Consider the following 23,832-nt stretch of genomic DNA (forward strand, 5'->3'; position numbering starts at 1 on the left):
AGAGGTGACCCTGTTCAACGAGTTCAGCCTGCTGTGAAGCCAGTGGCTCCAGTTTCCTTCTGTTAAAGGTGCCTCTTGGCTTCACAGTGTCACACACAGCTTCGGCTGACTTCAAAATTGGTATTTGTCCTGGGTAAAAGGTGCCTTGTAGTTAAAGGATTTCGAAATTGAGAGGAAAGACTTATACTATTTAATTATGTCTATTAAGAGTTTCATTTAATTGATTTGACTCTGTAAATACTTACTATATATTTAGGTTATAGGTGCAGTGCGAGCGGCGCCCCCGTAGGCTGGTGTGGGCGCTGCCTGGAGGTTGCTGTGGCGCCGCCTGGAGGTTGCCGTGGCGCTCGTTGGCGCCCAGCGCCCCTCCCGGGGCTTCCTGGCTGTGTCGCTGCTGCCCGGGTTCCACTAGGCGGCGTCTTCTCGCGAATCTCCTTCGCTGCTTCGAGAAGTCGGCGGTGCAGCAACTGACGCCGCTGCTGCTCTGGTCGCCGCAGGTCGCCATATTCCCCGCGGGGGCCGGTCGGGCTCTCGCCTCAGGCCGCCCACTCTGCTCCGGCCGCGGCCGCCTCTCCGTTGCCGCAGCCAGATGAGGCGAGGGAGCGACCTCCAGGCACTGGGCGGCCGCCACTTCCCCAGCAGCCGGCGGGGCGGTGGAGAAAGACGCCAGGAAACAGAAAGTCCCCGCCGGCCCGAGGGTCGCCCGGGGCTGCGTGCCATGGTTCCTGCCCGCGAGCAGTTGCCGGGACCCCCCTTGCCAAGTTGCTCACCGAAAAGCTGTAAGGTCCTCAGGCCTGCAGGGAGTGACAGTTTCCCCCTGACTGTAACGTAAGGCTGCAAACTCGAAGCCAGGCATTTTCTGCATATTCTTAAATAGGATGTTTCAGTCAGAGCCTTGATAATATAACCAATCTTTCTGATTATAGCCTGCTTATAAAGAGAACATATGTACATGAAAATAAGAATATTTATCAATAGTTTCCAAATTCTGGAGAGATCAAGTAGGGAGGAAAAACAAACGCTTCCACCCACCTTTTTTCACAAAAGTGTGCTTTACCAAATCGGTGTAAATTCTAGATAACTTCTGAGAAAAACGTTTCTTCAATCTGGAAAACAAAACAAGGGCCGGGCGCGGCGGCTCACGCCTGTAATCCCAGCACTTTGGGAGGCCCAGGCACAGGGTGATCACCTGAAATCGGGAGTTGGAGACCAGCCTGGCCAACATGGTGAAACCCCGGTCTCTGCTACAAATAAAAAAACTAGCTGGGCGTGGTGGCGGGCGCCTGTAATCCCAGCTTCTTGGGAGGGTGAGGCAGGAGAATCGCTTGAAAGGAGCGGAGATCTCGCCACTGCACTCCCGCCTGGGTGACAGAGTGAGACTCCGTCTCAAAATAAAAATAAAAATAAAGCATGAATCAACAATGTTTTAAATACAAGTTATAAAAACATTATCTTAATAGATTTTTTTGTTTTGCTTGATCTCGCTTAGCAGTTTTTTGAACCATTTTTTCCTTATCAGAAACCACTAGAAAGTGGTTTTTAGTTCATTGATTTTTATTTTTATTTTTATTTCTGAGACAGAGTCTCAGTCTGTCTCCCAGGCTGGAGTGCAGTGGCACAATTTTGGCTCACTGCAACCTCTGCCTCCCAGGTTCAAGCGATTCGCATGCCTCAGCCTCCCGAGTAGCTGGGATTACAGACATGCACCACCACGCCTGGCTAATTTTTGTATTTTTGGTAGAGGCGGGCTGGCCAGGCTGATCTGGAACTGACCGCAAGTGATCCGCCCGCCTTGGCCTCCCAGAGTGCTGAGATTACAGACGTGAGCCACTGCGCCTGGCCCATTGATTTAAAAGAAAAAATTTAGTTTTAATGTATTGAGGGGGGGTATAAGTACGAGTTTCTCGCATAGTGGTGAAGCCTGGGTAGTTCATTGATTTGGGTTATCGGAAAACTGTGTTCAAGAGGACTTGTTAGAGTTTTCTCCATGCAAAGCAAATTTGGGGGCAGGGCACAGTGGCTGACGGCTGTAATCCCAGCGCTTTCGGAGGCTGAGGAGGGCGGATCACGAGGTCAGGAGTTGGAGACCAGCCTTGCCAACATGGTAAAACCCCGTCTCTACCACCACCAGTTAGCTGGGCGTGGTGGCTGGCGACTGTAGTCCTAGCTACTTGGGAGGCTGAGGCAGGAGAATCGCTTGAACCCAGGAGGCAGAGGTTGCAGAGAGCCAAGATGGCACACTGCACTCCAGCTTAGGTGACAGAGCCAGACTGTGTCTCAAAAACAGGAAAGAAAACAAAAGAAAATTTGAACTATTGCCAGTTACAAATATTTTTAGAGAAGAATTCAAAATAGTAACTGTGGATGATGGAAACAATAGTTATGATAAAAATCTGATGAAACTTCCCAGTTCACAAGGAAATTTAATTACTTATGTGCAGCATTTTAAGACAGTAATCAGAATCATGACTGACAGCATCACATCAGGACCACCAGACTTAATAAATTTCATATAATCTTCAGAAATAATTAATAACGTTTTGTTTTGTTTTGTTTTTTTTAGATAGATTCTACCTCTGTCGCCCAGGTGGGAGTGCAGTGGCATGATCTCGGCTCACTACAACCTCCGCCTCCTGGGTTCAAGCAATTCTCCTGTCTCAGCCTCCCAAGTAGCTGAGACTACAGGCATGTGCCACCAGGCATGGCTAATTTTTGTATTTTGAGTAGAGACAGGGTTTCACCCTATTAGGCTGGTCTCGAACTCCCGACCTCAGGTGATCCACCTGCCTTTGTCTCCCAAAGTGCTGGGATTACGGGCATGAGTGACGGTGCCCAGCCATTCATAACATGTTTATACAAATATAACCTTAGCAAATATTTAGCATAACTATCAAAATTACAAATCATAACTTTAAATTTGCATACATGTATGTGATTTTTGGAACATGTATATCAACAACATACCCATAAATATAACTGAGATGAGATCTAATGTCACCTCACTTGACAATGCCCTCCCGTGCAGTATCACCACATTTGACAATGCCTGCCCATATAATCTACCAAATAAATCGAATCACTTAATACGTCTACAAGATGAGAGATACATTCTTTAGACTCCCCAAGGGACCCAGCTGAAAAATTCCAAAGTTAATTTTAAGCCAAAAAGACTTGATTTAGGATTTTGACACTGGAGAAACCCATCAAAGATGCAAGTTTGAAAACACTTGATCAAAACAGAATCACAGGTCACTATTAAAAGAGTATTCATTTAACCAGAGACTTCCAAAGCAATACAGAAACTTACATGGATATAAAAACCTTAACCCTTTTAAAGGTCAGTTTTGCTAAGTGATCAAAAAGGGTACTGGAATTGAATCAGACACTGGAAGAGCGTGTGCAGGGTTATAAGTGTAGGCAAATGGTTACTTTGGTTGTATCTCCATTTACCACCTGATAACCTCCCGAGTGTATTCTGGTACCTCTTCCACCTTCTCCAGTGGACGATTTTGTGACACCAGAGACACCGCCTGTCGAGTGTCGCCGGGGACCTGCACCATCTCCTCAAGATGATGATTTTAGGAGACGCAAGAAACCTCCCCACTCTTTTTCCGTACCTCTTCCTCCATCTCCAGTTGATGATTCTCTGAGCCACAAGACACCTCCCGAGTGTCTTCTGGTACCTCTTCCACCTTCTCCAGTCGATGATTTTCTGACACTAGAGACACCGCCTGTCGAGTGTCGCCAGGGACCTGTACCGTCTCCTCGAGCTGATAATTTTAGGAAACGCAAGACACCTCCTGACTCTTTTTTCGTACCTCTTCCACCTTCTCCAGTGGATGATTTTCGGACATCAGAGACACCTCCCGTCAAGCGTCTCCGGGGACCCTTACCATTTCCTGGAGTTGATGATTTTAGGAGATGCAAGAAACCTCCCAATTCTTTTTTCGTACCTCTTTCACCTTCTCCAGTGGATGATTTTCGGACACCAGAAACACCTTCCGTCAAGCGTCACCGGGGACCTGAACCATTTCCTTGAGGTGATGATTTTGGGAGACGCAAGACATCTCTTTTTTTGTACCTCTACCACCTTCTCCAGTTGATGATTCTCTAAGCCTCAAGACACCTCCCAAGTGTCTTCTGGTTCCTCTTCCACCGTCTCCAGTGGATGATTTTGTGACACCAGAGACACCGCCCGTCGAGTGTCACCGGGTACCCTTACCATGCCCTCGAGGTGATGATTTTAGGAGACGCAAGAAACCTTCCGACTCTTTTTTCATACCTCTTCCACCTTCTCCAGTTGATGATTCTCTGAGCCCCAAGACACCTCCCGAGTGTATTCTGGTACCTCTTCCACCTTCTCCGGTGGATGATTTTGTGACACCAGAGACACCGCCCGTCGAGTGTCGCCGAGGACCTGTACCATCTCCTCGAGGTGATGATTTTAGGAGACGCAAGAAACCTCCCGACTCTTTTTCCGTACCACTTCCACCTTCTCCCGTTGATGATTCTCTCAGCCTCAAGACACCTCCCGAGTGTCTTCCGGTACCTCTTCCACCTTCTCCAGTAGATGATTTTCTGACACGAGAGACACCGCCTCTCAAGACTCGCCAGGGACCTGTACCATCTCCTCGAGCTTATAATTTTAGGAAACGCAAGACACCTCCCGTTTTTTCGTACCTTTTCCACCTTCTCCAGTGGATGATTTTCGGACATCAGAGACACCACCCGTCGAGTGTCACCGGGTACCCTTACCGTGTCCTCGCGGTGATGATTTTAGGAGACGCAAGAAAACTCCCGACTCTTTTTTAATACCTCTTCCACCTTCTCCAGTTGATGATTCTCTGAGCCCCAAGACACCTACCGAGTGTATTCTGGTACCTCTTCCACCTTCTCCGGTGGATGATTTTGTGACACCAGGGACACCGCCCGGCGAGTGTCGCCGGGGACCTTTACAGTCTCCTCGAGGTGATGATTTTAGGAGACGCAGGAAACCTCCCGACTCTTTTTCCGTAGCTCTTCCACTTTCTCCAGTTGGTGATTCTCTGAGCCTCAAGACACCTCCAAGTGTCTTCCGGTACCTCTTCCACCTTCTCCAGTGGATGATTTTCTGACACCAGAGACACCACCCGTCAAGTGTTACTGGGGACCTATACCATCTCCTCGAGGTGATGATTTTAGGAGATGCAAGAAACCTCCCGAGTCTTTTTTCATACTTCATCCATCTTCTCCAGTTGTTGATTCTCGGAGCCTCAGGGCACCTCCCGAGTGTCTTCTGGTACCTCTTCCACCTTCTCCAGTAGATGATTTTCTGACACAAGAAACACCGCCCGTCTAGTGTCGCCGGGGACCTGTACCATCTCCTCGAGCTGATGATTTTAGGAGACGCAAGACACCTCCCCACTCTTTTTTCGTACCTCTTCCACCTTCTCCAGTGGATGATTTTCGGACACCAGAGACATCTTCCGTCAAGCATCGCCGGGGACCTGTACCATTTCCTCGAGCTGATGATTTTAGGAGACGCAAGACATCTCCTCTTTTTTCGTACCTCTACCACCTTCTCCAGTTGATGATTAAGCCTCAAGACACCTCCCGACTGTCTTCTGCTACCTCTTCCACCTTCTCCAGTGGATGATTTTGTGACACCAGAGACTCCACCCGTCGACTGTCACTGGGTACCCTTATCATGTCTTCAAGGTGATGATTGTAGGAGACAGAAGAAACCTCCCGACCCTTTTTTCATACCTCTTCCACCTTCTCCAGTTGATGATTCTCTGAGCCCGAAGACACCTCCCCAGTGTATTCTAGTACCTTTTCCACCTTCTCCGGTGGACGATTTTGTGACACCAGAGACACCGCCCGTCGAGTGTCGCCAGGGACCTGCACCATCTCCTCGAGGTGATGATTTTAGGAGACGCAAGAAACCTCCCGACTCTTTTTCCGTACCTCTTCCTCCATCTCCAGTTGATGATTCTCTGAGCCACAAGACACCTCCCGAGTATCTTCTGGTACCTCTTCCACCTTCTCCAGTCGATGATTTTCTGACACCAGAGACACCGCCTGTCGAGTGTCACCAGGGACCTGTACCATCTCCTCGAGCTGGTAATTTTAGGAAACGCAAGACACCTCCCGACTCTTTTTTCATACCTCTTCCACCTTCTCCAGTGGATGATTTTTGGACATCAGAGACATCTCCCGTCAAGCGTCGCCGGGGACCCTTACCATTTCCTGAAGTTGATGATTTTAGGAGATGCAAGACACCTCCCGACTCTTTTTTCGTACCTCTTCCACCTTCTCCAGTGGATGATTTTGTGACACTAGAGACATGGCCCGTCGAGTGTCACCGGGTACCCTTACCATGCCCTCGAGGTGATGATTTTAGGAGACGCAGGAAACCTCCCGACTCTTTTTTCATACCTCTTCCACCTTCTCCAGTTGATGATTCTCTGAGCCCCAAAACACCTCCCGAGTGTATTCTGGTACCTCTTCCACCTTCTCTGGTGGACGATTTTGTTTCACCAGAGACACCGCCTGTCGAGTGTCGCCGAGGACCTGTACCATCTCCTCAAGGTCATGATTTTAGGAGGCGCAAGAAACCTCCTGACTCTTTTTCCATACCACTTCCACCTTCTCCCGTTGATGATTCTCTCAGCCTCAAGACACCTCCCGAGTGTCTTCCGGTACCTCTTCCACCTTCTCCAGTAGATGATTTTCTCACACCAGAGACACCGCCTGTCAAGTGTCGCCAAGGACCTGTACCATCTCCTCGAGCTGATAATTTTAGGAAACGCAGGACACCTCCCGACTCTTTTTTCGTACCTTTTCCACCTTCTCCAGTGGATGATTTTTGGACATCAGAGACTCCTCCCGTCAAGCATCGCGGTGGACCCGTACCATTTCCTTGAGTTGATGATTTTAGGAGACGGAAGATACCTCCCGACTCTTTTTTCGTACCTCTTCCATCTTCTCCAGTGGATGATTTTCGGACACCAGAGACAGCTACCATCAAGCGTCGCCGGGGACCTGAACCATTTCCTCGAGGTGATGATTTTAGGAGACGCAAGACATCTCCTCTTTTTTCGTACCTCTACCACCTTCTCCAGTTGATGATTCTCTAAGCCTCAAGACACCCCCCGAGTGTCTTCTGGTTCCTCCTCCACCTTCTCCAGTGGATGATTTTGTGACACCAGAGACACCACCCGTCGAGTGTCACTGGGTACCCTTACCGTGTCCTCGAGGTGATGATTTTAGGAGACGCAAGAAAACTCCTGACTCTTTTTTAATACCTCCTCCACCTTCTCCAGTTGATGATTCTCTGAGCCCCAAGACACCTACCGAGTGTATTCTGGTACCTCTTCCACCTTCTCCAGTGGATGATTTTCGGACACCAGAGACGCCTACCATCAAGCGTCACCGGGGACCTGAACCATTTCCTCGAGGTGATGATTTTAGGAGACGCAAGACATCTCCTCTTTTTTCGTACCTCTACCACCTTCTCCAGTTGATGATTCTCTAAGCCTCAAGACACCCCCCGAGTGTCTTCTGGTTCCTCCTCCACCTTCTCCAGTGGATGATTTTGTGACACCAGAGACACCACCTGTCGAGTGTCACCAGGTACCCTTACCATGTCCTCGAGGTGATGATTTTAGGAGATGCAAGAAAACTCCCGATTCTTTTTTAATACCTCTTCCACCTTCTCCAGTTGATGATTCTCTGAGCCCCAAGACACCTACCGAGCGTATACTGGTACCTCTTCCACCTTCTCCGGTGAATGATTTTGTGACACCAGAGACACCGCCCGGCGAGTGTCGCCGGGGACCTGTACCATCTCCTCGAGGTGATGGTTTTAGGAGACGCAAGAAACCTCCCGACTCTTTTTCCGTACCACTTCCACCTTCTCCCGTTGATGATTCTCTCAGCCTCAAGACACCTCCTGAGTGTCTTCCGGTACCTCTTCCACCTTCTCCAGTAGATGATTTTCTGACACCAGAGACACCGCCTGTCGAGTGTCGCCAGGGACCTGTACCATCTCCTCGAGCTGATAATTTTAGGAAATGCAAGACACCTCCCGACTCTTTTTTCGTACCTTTTCCACCTTCTCCAGTGGATGATTTTCGGACATCAGAGATACCTCCCGTCAAGCGTCGCCGTGGACCCGTACCATTTCCTTGAGTTGATGATTTTAGGAGATGGAAGACACCTCCCGACTCTTTTTTCGTACCTCTTCCACCTTCTCCAGTGGATGATTTTCGGACAGCAGAGACACCTTCCGTCAAGCGTCGCTGGGGACCTGCACCATTTCCTCGAGGTGATGATTTTAGGAGATGCAAGACATCTCCTCTTTTTTCGTACCTCTACCCCCTTCTCCCGTTGATGATTCTCTAACCCTCAAGACACCCCCCGAGTGTCTTCTGGTACCTCTTCCACCTTCTCCAGTGGATGATTTTGTGACACCAGAGACACCTCCCGTCGAGTGTCACCGGGTACCCTTACCATGTCCTCGAGGTGATGATTTTAGGAGATGCAAGAAACCTCCCGACTCTTTTTTCCTACCTCTTCCACCTTCTCCAGTTGATGATTCTCTGAGCCCCAAGACACCTCCCGAGTGTATTCTGGTACCTCTTCCACCTTCTCCGGTGGACGATTTTGTGACACCAGAGACACCGCCCGGCGTGTGTCGCCGGGGACCTGTACCAACTCCTCGAGGTGATGATTTTTGGAGACGCAAGAAGCCTTCCGACTCTTTTTCCGTACCTCTTCCACTTTCTCCATTTGATGATTCTCTGAGCCTCGAGACACCTCCCGAGTGTCTTCTGGTACCTCTTCCACCTTCTCCAGTGGATGATTTTCTGACACCAGAGACACCACCCGTCAAGTGTCACTGGGGACCTGTACCATCTCCTCGAGATGATGATTTTAGGAGATGCAAGAAACCTCCCGAGTCTTTTTTCATACTTCTTCCACCTTCTCCAGTTGTTGATTCTCGGAGCCTCAGGGCACCTCCCGAGTGTCTTCTGGTACCTCTTCCACCTTCTCCAGTAGATGATTTTCTGACACCAGAAACACCGCCTGTCGAGTGTCGCCGGGGACCTGTACCATCTCCTCGAGCTGATGATTTTAGGAGACGCAAGACACCTCCCCACTCTTTTTTCGTACCTCTTCCACCTTCTCCATTGGATGATTTTCGGACACCAGAGACATCTTCCGTCAAGCGTCGCTGGGGACCTGTACCATTTCCTCGAGTTGATGATTTTAGGACACGCAAGACATCTCCTCTTTTTTCATACCTCTACCACCTTCTCCAGTTGATGATTAAGCCTCAAGACACCTCCCGAGTGTCTTCCGGTACCTCTTCCACCTTCTCCAGTAGATGATTTTCTCACACCAGAGACACCGCCTGTCAAGTGTCGCCAGGGACCTGTACCATCTCCTCGAGCTGATAATTTTAGGAAACGCAAGACACCTCCCGACTCTTTTTTCGTACCTCTTCCACTTTCTCCAGTGGATGATTTTCGGACATCAGAGACACTTCCCGTCAAGCGTCGCCGGGGACCCTTACCATTTCCTGGAGTTGATGATTTTAGGAGATGCAAGACACCTCCCGACTCTTTTTTCGTACCTCTTCCACCTTCTCCAGTGGATGATTTTCGGACACCAGAGACACCACCCGTCAAGTGTCACTGGGGACCTGTACCATCTCCTCGAATTGATGATTTTAGGAGATGCAAAATCCTCTCGAGTCCTTTTTGATACTTCATTCACCTTCTCCAGTTGATGATTCTCTGAGCCTCAGGGCATCTCCCGAGTGTCTTCCTTTACCTCTTCCACCTTCTCCAGTAGATGATTTTGTGACACCAGAGACACCACCTGTCGAGTGTTGCTGGGGACCTGTACCATCTCCTCGAGCTGATGATTTTAGGAGATGCAAGATACTTCCCGACTCTTTTTTCGTACCTCTTCCACCTTCTCCAGTGGATGGCTTTTGGACATCAGAGACACCTCCCGTCAAGCCTCGCTGGGGACCCGTACCATTTCCTTGAGTTGATGATTTTAGGACATGCAAGACACCTCCCGACTCTTTTTTCCTACCTCTTCCACCTTCTCCAGTGGATGATTTTCGGACACCAGGGACACCTTCCATCAAGCGTCGCTGGGGACCCGAACCATTTCCTCGAGATGATGATTTTAGGAGACGCAAGACATCTCCTCTTTTTTCGTACCTCTACCCCCTTCTCCAGTTGATGAGTCTCCAACCCTCAAGACACCCCCCGAGTGTCTTCTGGTACCTCTTCCACCTTCTTCAGTGGATGATTTTGTGACACCAGAGACACCACCCGTCGAGTGTCACCGGGTACCCTTACCATGTCCTCGAGGTGATGATTTTAGGAGACGCAAGAAACCTCCCGACTCTTTTTTCATACCTTTTCCACCTTCTCCAGTTGATGATTCTCTGAGCCGCAAGACACCTCCCTAGTGTATTCTGGTACCTCTTCCACCTTCTCCGGTGGACGATTTTGTGACACCAGAGACACCGCCCGGCGTGTGTCGCCGGGGACCTGTACCAAATCCTCGAGGTGATGATTTTTGGAGACGCAAGAAGCCTTCCGACTCTTTTTCCGTACCTCTTCCACTTTCTCCAGTTGATGATTCTCTGAGCCTTAAGATACCTCCCGAGTGTCTTCTGGTACCTCTTCCACCTTCTCCAGTGGATGATTTTCTGACACCAGAGACACCACCCGTCAAGTGTCACTGGGGACCTGTACCATCTCCTCGAGGTGATGATTTTAGGAGATGCAAGAAACCTCCCGAGTCTTTTTTCTTAATTCTTCTACCTTTTCCAGTTGATGGTTCTCTGAGCCTCAGGGCATCTCCCGAGTGTCTTCTGGTACCTCTTCCACCTTCTCCAGTAGATGATTTTCTGACACTATAGACACCGCCCGTCGAGTGTCGCTTGGGACCTGTACCATCTCCTCGACCTGTTGATTTTAGGAAACGCAAGATACCTCCCGACTCTTTTTTCGTTCCTCTTCCCCGGTCTCCAGTGGATGATTTTCGGACACCAGAGACACCTCCTGTCAGGAGTCCCCGGGTCCTGTACTATTCCTCGAGCTGATGATTTTAAGAGACGCAAGACACCTCCTGACTTTTTTCATACCTGTTCCACCTTCTGTAGTTGATGATTCTCTGAGCCTAAAGACATCTCCTCGAGCAGATAATTTTAGGAAACGCAAGACACCTCTCAACTCTTTTTCGTACCTCTTCCACCTTCTCCAGTGGATGATTTTCGGACCTCAGAGACATCTCCCGTCAGGCGTCGCCGGGGACCCGTACCATTTCCTCGAGTTGATTTTAGGAGATGCAAGACACCTGCCGACTCTTTTTTCTTACCTCTTCCACCTTCTCCAGTGGATGATTTTCGGACACCAGAGACATCTTCCGTCAAGCGTCGCTGGGGACCTGTACCATTTCTTCGAGCTGATGATTTTAGGAGACGGAAGACAACTCCTCTTTTTTCATACCTCTACCACCTTCTCCAGTTGATGATTAAGCCTCAAGGCACCTCCCGACTGTCTTCTGGTACCTCTTCCACCTTCTCCAGTGGATGATTTTGTGACACCAGAGACACGGCCCGTCGAGTGTCACCACGTTCCCTTACCATGCCCTCAAGATGATGATTTTAGGAGACGGAAGAAACCTCCCGACTCTTTTTTCATACCTCTTCCACCTTCTCCAGTTGATGATTCTCTGAGCCCCAAGACACCGTCCGAGTGTATTCTGGTACCTCTTCCACCTTCTCCGGTGGACGATTTTGTGACACCAGAGACACCACCCGTCGAGTGTCGCCGAGGACCTGTACCATCTCCTCGAGGTGATGATTTTAGGAGATGCAATAAACCTCCCGACTCTTTTTCCATACCACTTCCACCTTCTCCCGTTGATGATTCTCTCAGCCTCAAGACACTTCCCGAGTGTCTTCTGGTACCTCTTCCACCTTCTCCAGTAGATGATTTTCTCACACCAGAGACACTGCCTGTCAAGTGTCGCCAGAGACCTGTACCATCTCCTCGAGCTGATAATTTTAGGAAACGCAAGACACCTCCCGACTCTTTTTTCGTACCTCTTCCACCTTCTCCAGTGGATGATTTTCGGACACCAGAGACACCTTCCGTCAAGCGTCGCCGGGAACCTGAACCATTTCCTCGAGGTGATGATTTTAGGAGACGCAAGATATCTCCTCTTTTTTCGTACCTCTACCACCTTCTCCAGTTGATGATTCTCTAAGCCTCAAGACACCTCCTGACTGTCTTCTGGTACCTCCTCCACCTTCTCCAGTGGATGATTTTGTGACACCAGAGACACCGCCCGGCGAGTGTCGCCAGGGACCTTTACCATCTCCTCTAGGTGATGATTTTAGGAGATGCAAGAAACCTCACGACTCTTTTTCCGTACCTCTTCCATTTTCTCCAGTTGATGATTCTCTGAGCCTCAAGACACCTCCCGAGTGTCTTCCGGTACCTCTTCTACCTTCTCCAGTGGATGATTTTCTGACACCAGAGACACCACCCGTCAAGTGTTACTGGGGACCTATACCATCTCCTCGAGGTGATGATTTTAGGAGATGCAAGAAACCTCCGGAGTGTTCTTTCATACTTCTTCCACCTTCTCCAGTTGTTGATTCTCTGAGCCTCAGGGCACCTCCCGAGTGTCTTCTGGTACCTCTTCCACCTTCTCCAGTAGATGATTTTCTGACACCAGAAACACTGCCCGTCGAGTGTCGCCGGGGACCTGTACCATCTCCTCGAGCTGATGATTTTAGGAGACGCAAGACACCTCCCCACTCTTTTTTCGTACCTCTTCCACTTTCTCCAGTGGATGATTTTCGGACACCAGAGACATCTTCCGTCAAGCATCGCCGGGGACCTGTACCATTTCCTCAAGCTGATGATTTTAGGAGACACAAGACATCTCCTCTTTTTTCGTACCTCTACCACCTTCTCCAGTTGATGATTAAGCCTCAAGACGCCTCCCGACTGTCTTCTGCTACCTCTTCCACCTTCTCCAGTGGATGATTTTGTGACACCAGAGACACCGTGTGTCAAGTGTCACCGGGTACCCTTACCATGCCCTCGAGGTGATGATTTTAGGAGACGCAAGAAACCTCCCAACTCTTTTTTCATACCTCTTCCACCTTCTCCAGTTGATGAGTCTCTGGGCCCCAAGACACCTACCGAGTGTCTTCTGGTACCTCTTCCACCTTCTCTGGTGGACGATTTTGTGACACCAGAAACACCGCCCGCCGAGTGTTGCCGGGGACCTGTACCATCTCCTCGAGGTGATGATTTTAGGAGACGCAAGAAACCTCCCGACTCTTTTTCCGTACCTCTTCCACCTTCTCCAGTTTATGATTCTCTCAGCCTCAAGACACCTCCCGAGTGTCTTCTGGTACCTCTTCCACCTTCTCCAGTGGATGATTTTCTGACACCAGAGACTCCTCCCGTCAAGCGTCCCCGGGTCCTGTACTATTTCCTCTACCTAATTGTTTTAAGAGACGCAAGATGCCTCCCGACTTTTTCCGTACGTCTTTCATCTTCTCTAGTTGATGATTCTCTGAGCCTCAAGACATCTCCTTGAGCTGATAATTTTAGGAAACGCAAGACACCTCTCGACTCTTTTTTCGTACCTCTTCCGCCTTCTCCGGTGGATGATTTTCTGACCTCAGAGACACCTCCCGTCAGGCGTCGCCGGGGACCCGTACCACTTCCTCGAGTTGACGATTTTAGGAGACGCAAGACACCTCCCGACTCTTTTTTCGTACCTCTTCCACCTTCTCCAGTGGATGATTTTCGGACATCAGAGACACTTTCCGTGAAGCGTCGTCGGGGACCTGTACCATTTCCTCGAGCTGACGATTTTAGGAAACGCAAGACATCTCCTCTTTTTTCATACCTCTACCACCTTCTCCAGTTGATGATTAAGCCTCAAGACACCTCCCATGTGTCTTCTGGTACCTCTTCCACCTTTTCCAGTGGATTATTTTGTGACACCAGAGACACCGCCCGTCGAGTGTCACCGAGTACCCTTACCATGTCCTGGAGGTTTTGATTTTAGGAGATGCAAGAAGCCTCCCGACACTTTTTTCATACCTCTTCCACCTTCTCCAGCCGATGATTTTCTGACACCAGAGACATCCCCTGTCGAGTGTCGCCAGGGACCTGTACCATCTCCTCGAGCTGATAATTTTAGGAAACGCAAGACGCTTCCCAACTCTTTTTTCATACTTCTTCCACCTTCTCCAGTTGATGATTCTCTGAGCCCCAAGACACCTCCTGCGTGTATTCTGGTACCTCTGCCACTGCACTCCAGCCTGGGTGACAAGGTGAGTCTCTGTCTCAAAAAAAATAAAAAGATAAAAAGAAAAAAGGTCGGTTGCAGTGGCTCGCGCCTGTAATCCCAGCACCTTGGGAGGCGAGGCGGGTGGATTACAAGGTCAAGAGATCGAGGCCATCCTGGCCAACATGGTGAAACCTCCTCTCTACTAAAAATGCAAAAATTAGACCTGGCGCGGTGGCTCACACCTGTAGTCCCAGCACTTTGGGAGGCTGAGGAGGGATCACGAGGTCAGAAGATCGAGACCATCCTGGCTAACACAGTGAAACCCCGTCTCTGCTAAAAATACAAAAAATTAGCCAGGGTGGTGGCAGACGCCTGTGGTCCCAGCTACTCGGGAGGCTGAGGCAGGAGCATGGCGTGAACCCGGGAGGCAGAGCTTGCAGTGAGCTGAGATCCCACCACTGCACTCCAGCCTGGGTGACAGAGCCAGACTCCATCTCAAAAAAAAAAGGTATTTCCGAAATTTTAGTATCAAAATATCAAATTATGTATGTTTTATGGAAAGAAATCTGGTTATGAAATCTTCATTTAGTTTGAGTTCTATGTAAATTAAAATTCACTCTAAGAACTATTTTTTGGTATAAAACTTGATCCGCCCAGATGTGTTGAGGAGATAACTTGAGATTTTAGAATGGAAATGTAAACAATCAAATCCACGTTTCCTGAAACTTGCATTGAAATATTAGAAATATTAATAAGTCTAAAATGCCATTTTGCCAATGTTATTCGTATTAACCAATATATTAGAGAAGTAATATTTCAGACTAGATCAGGAAAAAATGAATACAATTCAAATATAATGATTGATAATTTTTTAAAAAGTGGGTCTATAAATCGTAATTCCTCAAAATGAAGTGCATAATTGGCACATCAAATATTTTGTCTGCAAGCAGTTCTGTGCATTTTAGGTTAAAAATGTGGTCCCTTTAAGAGAATCCTTGACTTCTCATTTCTCCGGGGACCCTTCTATGGCACTGGTCCCCTTTGTATATAAAATGGTGAAAGCTGACTTGAATGTGCCATCACCACGCTGCTGGGAAAAACAGATGAAGGTGGCCCAAAGAAAACCACAGACTCCAGTGTAAGCTGTTCTCCATTGAACAGGAACAAGGCTGAAGTTGGTCAGCTGGAACAGAGAGAGAGAGTCCCTTAGAGCCACATGGAAACCAAAGCCCTGAGTTCATGTTACTGAGTAGGCGGAACTCACTTGTATAAAGGGCCAGTACATCAGCCCAGTCTGGAATTAAAAAAAAAAAAAAGCAAGAACTTAATTAGAATGCCTTTTATTTCTTATTTATTTATTTTGTTTTTTACTTTTTGAGACAGGGTCTCACTCTGTTGCCCAGACTGGAGTGCAGTGGTACAATCTTAGCTCACTGCAACCTCTGCCTCCTGGGTTCAAGCAATTGTCATGCCTCTGCCTCCTGACTATCTGTGATGACAGACGCACACCACCTCACCTGGCTAAATTTTGTATTTTTAGTAGAGACGGGTTTTCACCATGTTGGCCAGGCTGGTCTTGAACTCCCTACCTCAGGTGATTCGCCCACCTTGGCATCCCAAAGTGCTGGGATTACAGGTGTGAGCCACTATACCCGGCTTAGAATACCTTTTAGCCACACAAAACAATTGCACAGTTCATTCCGTAAAAGAGAAAAAATACTACGCCATCAAGATGTCAAGGTAGTATTATATTTCAGACTAAGCTGATTAAATTAGACTACTAAGGCCTCTAGAGTGAGGGGGTTGGGGAGTTGTGGGGAAAAAAGCTATTAGGTACAAGACATTTCTATTAATTATATATTTAACATCAGAATGAAAAGTCTACTAGAATCAGTACCAGTTCTGGAAGACAGCCGCTTTGGAAATGACAACATGTATTTATGCATTGCAATTTCCTGGTTACCATGAACAAATGATGCAGGAATATATTTGTAAATACAGAATCATCAATGCATTCTCTTTTTAAAAATTATTATTTCTTTTTCTGAGACATGGTATCTCTATGTTGCACAGGCTGGTCATGAACTCCTAGGAAAAGCAACAGTCCCACCGCAGCCTCCCAAAGTGCTGGGGTTACAGGCATGAGCCACCTCACCCTGCTGAATTACTTTATTTATTTATTTTGTTTGAGATGGAGTCTCATTCTGTCGCCTAGGCTGGAGTGCAGTGGCAAGATCTCGGCTCACTGCAACCTCTGCCTCCTAGGTTCAAGCGATTCTCCTCCCTCAGCCTCCTGATTAGCTTGGATCACAGGCGCCTGCCACCATGCTCGGCTAATTTTTGTATTTTCAGTAGAGACAGGGTTTCACCATGTTGGCCAGGCTGGTCTTGAAGTCCTGACCTCAGGTGATCTGCCTGCCTCGGCCTTCCAAAGTGGTGGGATTACAGGTGTGAGCCACTGTGCCCAGCCTTGAATTGTTAAAAGTATATACCAAACCATTGTTTATGGAATGATTTTGAATAATATATTGAAACTATGTGATGCTATAGCACAAGTTTAGCTGAAATTTTCATATATTACAAAATATGTTAGACATTTTAACAAGCTTTATCCTATACAGTCCGATTAAAAAGTCACCATTATCAATTTTTTTTTTTTAAAAGTCTTGGTGTGTAAATTCTATCTCAAAAAAAACCTAGAGGTTTTTAAAATAGTTCTTAAAAGTGGTATTACAGACTTGTCTTATTTTTACTAATTTGTGGTTTCTGAAGTTTCTAAAATGAACAATTGCAATAAAAGCTTAATAATATTTATGTTTATATTTAAAAGTAGATACTACATACTATGTGTGTATATATATTTTTTTCTTTTGTTTTGTTTTTGAGGCGGAGCTTTGCTCTTGTTGCCCAGGCTGGAAGTGCAATGGTGTGATCTCGGCTCACTGCAACCTCCACCTCCCAGGTTCAAGCAATTTTCCTGCCTCAGCCTCCAAGCAGCTGGGATTACAGGTGCAAAGGACCACGCCCGGCTAATTTTTTGTATTTTTAGTAGAGACTGGGTTTCGCGATATTGGCCAGGCTGGTCTTGAGCTCCTGACCTCATGATCTGCCTGCCTCAGCCTCCCAAAGTGCTGGGATTACAGGCGTGAGCCACCGTGCCCAGCCAAATCTAGGGCTGCAGCATGGCAGCAGCATACAAATAGAACTGAATTCCATAGTTTTGTTATCCCTGTTGTTTGTTTGTTTGTTGTTGTTGCTGTTTTTGAGACAGAGTCTCACTCTGTCGCCTAAGCTGGAGTGCAGTGGTGCGATCTCGGCTCACTGCAACCCCTGCCTTCCAGGTTCAAACTATTCTCCTGCCTCAGCCTCCCGAGTAGCTGGGACTACAGGCGCCCACTACCACACCCGGCTAATTTTTGTATTTTATTAGAGACAGGGTTTCACCATATTGGCCAGGCTGGTCTGGAACTCCTGACCTTGTGAACCACCCACCTCGGCCTCCCAAAGTGCTGGGATTACAGGCGTGAGCCACCACACCCAGTCCCTGTTTTGTTTTTGTTTTGCTTGTTTCTTAGGGTTGTTTTTCTATTTATGGTAAAGGCATTGGCTTTCCATTTGTAGCATCAATAGAATATTTCATGTTTACAATAGCCTTATGTCATAGTAAATGGTAAAGGGATTTAAAGCAGTGGTTTTCAGTTGCCAGAGGCCTGAGTGAGTTTGGGCACACTCTGTGTGATGGGGCAGAAGAAGGCCTTTGGGAAGTTTAGTTGAGGACTGGGCCAGGAAAGGTGATGGACAGTGGGGGTCTGTCCTGGTCTCCACGCCCCTGGGTCCTGCCCACCTGCTTGGCACTCCCCACCCATCACTCATGATGCTGCCAAGCCCTCTGGGTATTGTGGCCAAATACCCTAGGAGAGAAGCTGATGAACTTTGTTTCTTGAAATGCACAGATTCCTTGGACATCCCTGGGAGGTCAATCATGAAAGTCAACTTGGTTTTCTCCCCCTCATTTGGGTTCAGAATTTAAAGTCCTCATGCACAGGCAGTAAGATGATATAGATAAGTGACATCATCACTCTGTTTCGGATGTTAAAATGTCTAGGTGGGTTAGGGGTGATTTGAGATCACACAACCTTGTGCCACAAAGTGGAATTCCCAGGCCACAGGGAGACATTTTATTGCCATGTTATAATCTTATCATTGAGTTTAAAGGCAATCTTGTTTCATTTTGGATTCTTTCTTACGTTTATATCTTATAAGGGCACTTTGAATTTCCAAGCAAATAATAATTTTGAGTTAGCTTTTAATCATTGACTTCTAGCACAGTTATATGATCAGAAACATGTTGTGTGATTTGATTGCTCTAAAATATATTGAGATTTGCTGGAACAAAATAAGTCAGGTTAACTTTTGTAAATGTACCGTGCATGCTTAAAATGAATGTATCTACAACATTTGTTCCTGAGATGCAGACTGATGGATGGATGGCTACAAGGATGTGATGGAGATGGTTTACTATTGGGACCTTCCACATCCCGCTGATGTTTTGTTGCTTAGGATAAGAACGGCTGAGCGGGGGCTGTAAAACCTCGCACTCTGCTTGGGTATGAGGTTCTTCCTGCCGTCCTGCCATCATTTGTTTTTTAGGTTTTGTCGCCAAGAGTGACCTTGAGGAACCCTGGGAGCTCAGGAAGGAAGGCGCGCCCAGAAGCAGGGAGGGAGAGCTGGTTGGGGAGGACAAGAAATCAGGTTTGTGAAGGTTCCAGAGAGGACCTGTCCTTGGGAGGAGTGTGGGGGGCTGACATGGGGGAGGGGGCATTGGAATGACGCCAGGTGGAAGCACTGTGAGCTCACAGGTGGTCCACTGTGAGGCACCACCGGAGTCACCGATTGGTGGAGAGGGAGTATAAAGCCCCAGGGTTGCTAAGATAGGGCCCAGACCAAAGAAGATTTGCTGGAAAGCAGATCCCTGGTCTCCATCTAATTGCTCCTAAGCCTCACGCTCCCTTGCCCCTCGCGTCCTGTTGCTTCCCTGATTGACCTTCTCCCTGACCTGTAGCTAAACCTTCTACCAGACTTCAGAACTTAATTTGAACCGGATCCTTTCCCAGACCCCTTTCTTATTCTCCTCCTCCTCCTCCTCCTCCTCCTCCTCCTCCTCCTCCTTCTCCTCCAAGTGCCCAACAGCCCCCTTCTCCTCCTTTCCCTTCCTTCCCTTCCCTCCCCTCCCCCTTCCCTCCCCTTCTCCTCCCCCTCCCCAACTCAGATCCGGGCCCAGTCCCCATCCCCTTCCCTCCCCCCGCCCTAAGCCACCCCCATCTCTGTCCTGGCCTCCTCAGGGCACCCTGAGAGGACCAGGACATGCGGGTGCAGTGGCTGCTCTTTTGGCTCCTCCCGCTGGGATTTATCAGCCATCAGTCCACCCATGTGAGTAGACGCTGGACCCGCGGGATTTCTTCCTTGTTACTGGGCTGTGTCACGGGGCATGAAATTACACAGCTCAGGCCTGTAATCCCAGCAGTTTAGGGAGCCAAGGTGGGCAGATCAGTTGAGTCCAGGAGTTGAAGACTAGCCAGGGCATCATAGCGAAACCCCATCTCCACAAAAAATTGAAAAAAGATGAGTCGGGCCTGGTGGTGCATACCTGTTATCTCAGTTACTGGAGAGGCTGAGGTGGGAGGATCTCTTGGGCCCAGGAGCTGGAAGTTGCAGTGAGCCGAGATGGCCCCGCTGCACTCTTGTCTGAAACAAACAAAATGGACCAAAACAGTGAAATGTCATTTGATTTGTGTCACCTGGTTTGATGCCTTTTTTTTTTTTTATTTATTTTTTATTTTTTTAGACAGAGTCTCACTCTGTCGCCCAGGCTGGAGTGCAGTGGCAAGATCTGGGCTCACTGCAACCTCCGCTTCTGGGGTTCAAGCAGTTGTCCTGCCTCAGCCTCCTGAGTAGCTGGGATTACAAGCGCAGACCACCATGCCTGGCTAATTTTTCTATTTTTAGTAGAGACGGGGTTTCACCATGTTCGCCAGGATAGTCTCCATCTCTTGATCTCGTGATCCGCCTGCCTCAGCCTCCCAAAGTGCTGGGATTACAGGCGTAAGCCACTGTGCGCGGCCAAAATATATAACCTTAAGTGTAAGTTTACTAACTTTGGAAAGTACGTACACCAGCATAACCCAACCCCCTTTCAAGATCTACGTTATTTTATTTTTATTATTTTTTTTTGAGACAGAGTTTCTCCCTTGTTGCCCAGGCTGGAGTGCAATGGCACAACTTCAGCTCACCGCAACCTCTGCTTCCCAGGTTCAAGTGATTCTCCTGCCTCAGCCTCCCAAGTAGCTGGGATTACAGACATGTGCCACCACGCCCAGCTAGTTTTGTATTTTTAGTAGAGTTACGGTTTCTCCATGTTGGTCAGTCTGGTTTTGAACTCCCGACCTCAGGTGATCTGCCTGCCTCGGCCTCCCAAAGGGTTGGGATTACAGGTGTAAACCACCGTGCCCAGCCAAGATCTACACTATTATGTCACCCCAGAAAGTGAACTCTCACTCTTCCCAGCCAGTCTCTTTCTTATCATAGGTGAACTTGCTTATTCTGGAATTTCGCTTATACAGATGCATGCCATGCCATAGGTACTCTTTTGTGTCTGCCTTATTCTGCTCAACACCAGGTTTCTGAAACCATTACCATTGTTGTATGGTTCTCTAACTCCATCATTTCCATTTCAGACTCAGCATATGCTGAGTTCAACCTGTTGAAGGGCTATCTCTGTTTAATTCACCATCTTGAAAGAAACATTTAAAATTGAGATGTTTTCAAGAATATATAGTTAAATCCTGAGGAATCGATGTAGAAATGGTATCACAAGCTGTCTGAACTTACTCAGGGGAAGTCTTTGTCTTTACTCACATAAGAGTCTAATGGGATTAATATCAACAATCTTAGAGAAATCCCACACTATTCATGCCATTTTCATGATCTCCACCTTGGTAATTTTTTTTTTTTTTTTTGAGACGGAGTCTCGCTCTGTCACCCAAGCTGAAGTGCAGTGGTGCGATCTCAGCTCACTGCAACCTCTGCCTCCCAGGTTCAAGTGATTCTTCTGCCTCAGCCTCCTGAGTAGCTGGAACTATAGGTGCGTGCCACCATGCCCTGCTAAGTTTTTGTATTTTTAGTAGAGATGGGTTTCACCGTGTTAGCTAGGATGGTCTCAATCTCCTGATCTCGTGATACACCCACCTCAGCTTCCCAGAGTGCTGGGATTACAGGCGAGAGCCACCACGTCTGGCCCACCTTGTTAATTTTTAAGCACTAAAATTTGATACTTATTTGTGAATGAAGTAACCTCTTCATTGTATTTTTTTTTTTTTTTTTACTTATGCTGAGCTTTAAATGACAAAGATTCACATAATCCCAGAGAGAAGTATTATTTAGAGGGATTCTTTTATCATGTGATATATAATAAATGCATCCAATGTTATACATCAATTTAAAAAACAAGTAAATAACTTTTAAGTAAAGATAACTACTGGCCAGGCACAGTGGCTCACACCTGTATTCCCAGCACTTTGGGAGGCCGAGGCAGGTGGATCATGAGGTCAGGAGTTCGAGACCAGCCTGGCCAAGAAGGTGAAACCCCGTCTCTACTAAAAATACAAAAATTAGCCGAGCACGATGGTAGGCGCCTGTAATCTCAGTTACTCAGTAGGCTGAGGCAGGAGGATCGCTTGAACCCGGGAGGCAGAGGTTGCAGTGAGCTCAGATCATGCCACTGCAATCTAGCCTGGGTGACAGAGCAAGACTTTGTCTCAAAACAAAAAGAAAAGAAAAGATAATTACTTTATACTTAGCTTGTCCTACCCATGAGTGACGGGCTGCATGTGGCCCAGGACAGTTTTGAATGCAGTTCAACACAAATTTGTAAACTTTCTTAAAACATTATGAGATTTTGGCCAGGTACAGTGGCTCATGCCTGTAATCCCAGCACTTTGGGAGGCTGAGGCGGGCAGATTACCTGAGGTCAAGGGTTCGAGACCACCCTGGCCAACATGGCAAAACCCCATCTCCACAAAAAATACAAAAATTTGCTGAGTGCACTGTCAGGTGCCTGTACTTCCAGCTACTCAGGAGGCTGAGGCAGGAGAATCACTTGAACCTGAGAGGCAGAGGTTGCAGTGAGCTGAGAGCACACCACTGCCCTCCAGCCTGGGTGACAGAGTGAGACCCCATCTCAAAAACAAACAACAAACAAAAACAAAAACGGCTGGGCACGGTGGCTCGCACCTGTATTCCCAGCACTTTGGGAGGCTGAGGCAGGCAGATCGCCTGTCAGGAGTTCAAGACCAGCCTGGCCAACATGGTGAAACCTCATCGCTAGTAAAAATACAAAAATTAGTCAGGCATGGTGGCAGAGACCTGTAATCTCAGCTACTCGGGAGGCTGAGGCAGGAGAATGGCTTAAGCCCAGGAGCTGGAGGTTGCAGTGAGCCGAGATTGCACCACTGCAATCCAGCCTGGGCGACTGAGTGGAACTCTGTCTCCAAAAAAAAAAAAAAAAAAAAGGATTTTTTTTTTTTTTTTAGATCATCAGCTATTGTTATTGTTAGTGTATGTTAGGTGTGGCCCAAGACAACTTTGCTTCTTCAATATAGCCAGGGAAGCCAAAAGATTGGATATCCCTGCTTTATACCAAGAAAGATGACACCCCACATTTGCAATGCCTAAAAGCACTACCAGCCATCCGAAAAACATGAGACTTCTAACTTCTGTTCTTTTTTGTAGCAGTGGAATCCCACGGTGATATCTGATGGATGTGGTTACCTTTTGGAGGAGGTTGACGGTTTCTAAGGATGATTCTTTCTGAGTGAAATATTGTCAGTGTCATTGACCTTTTCATTATTTCAACTATTATTATTCCAGGTTATCCATTCTCTGCATGACCATTTTCATCCTGGGACTGACTTTTGTGGAATTCCGTGGATCGTTATCATTATTGTGTTTCTGGGAATTTCTACACTTGCCATTTTCCTCTGGAAAACTAATCTTTGTGTGAGTATACTAACTTTCTGTAGAGGTATACTTGTAATCACAAATAAGAAGAAATTATTTAAAACAATTCACGTTTCTGGACTTCATTATGAATATGTGGTTTTACCGAAAAAATCAGGGAAATGATTTATTAGCATAAGAATTATGAAAATATCTGCCATTTACATTATGAAAATTAAATAGGTTGGTGTTTGTTTAAGAGAATGTCAACAGAGCTTTTGGTCAAAAATAAGTTTTTTTTAACCTTTGTGCTATTTATCAGAAATGGAGTATGAGGTTTCATCACTTAAATAGGAAATTGTTTCTAAACTCTTCTGCTTTAGAGTTCTATCGTGTGGGTGGAAGGAAAGCTTCCAATCTCCTCTCTAAAGATTCACTGCAGAAATGAGCTGACAACAGACAGCTTAACAGGAAAAGAAAAACATAGAACAGGCATAAACATGG

General features: G+C 47.4%; 1 protein-coding gene and 1 long non-coding RNA gene across 2 annotated transcripts in view; one reads left to right on the forward strand and one right to left on the reverse strand.

The window, feature by feature from the left end:
• LOC115831167 (nuclear pore complex-interacting protein family member A7-like) overlaps window positions 1-23,832 on the forward strand; it is a 126,425-nt gene that overhangs the window by 90,722 nt on the left and 11,871 nt on the right. The gene's annotated exons all lie outside the window — the stretch shown is intronic.
• LOC115831183 lies at window positions 8,700-11,637 on the reverse strand. Its single transcript, XR_004026688.1, has 3 exons — window positions 11,561-11,637; window positions 10,431-10,466; window positions 8,700-9,296 (listed from the first exon to the last, which is right to left on the reverse strand). It is a non-coding gene; the product is annotated as an uncharacterized LOC115831183 (long non-coding RNA).

Source organism: Nomascus leucogenys, chromosome 18, assembly GCF_006542625.1.
Source record: "Nomascus leucogenys isolate Asia chromosome 18, Asia_NLE_v1, whole genome shotgun sequence".
Lineage (NCBI taxonomy): Eukaryota > Metazoa > Chordata > Mammalia > Primates > Hylobatidae > Nomascus > Nomascus leucogenys.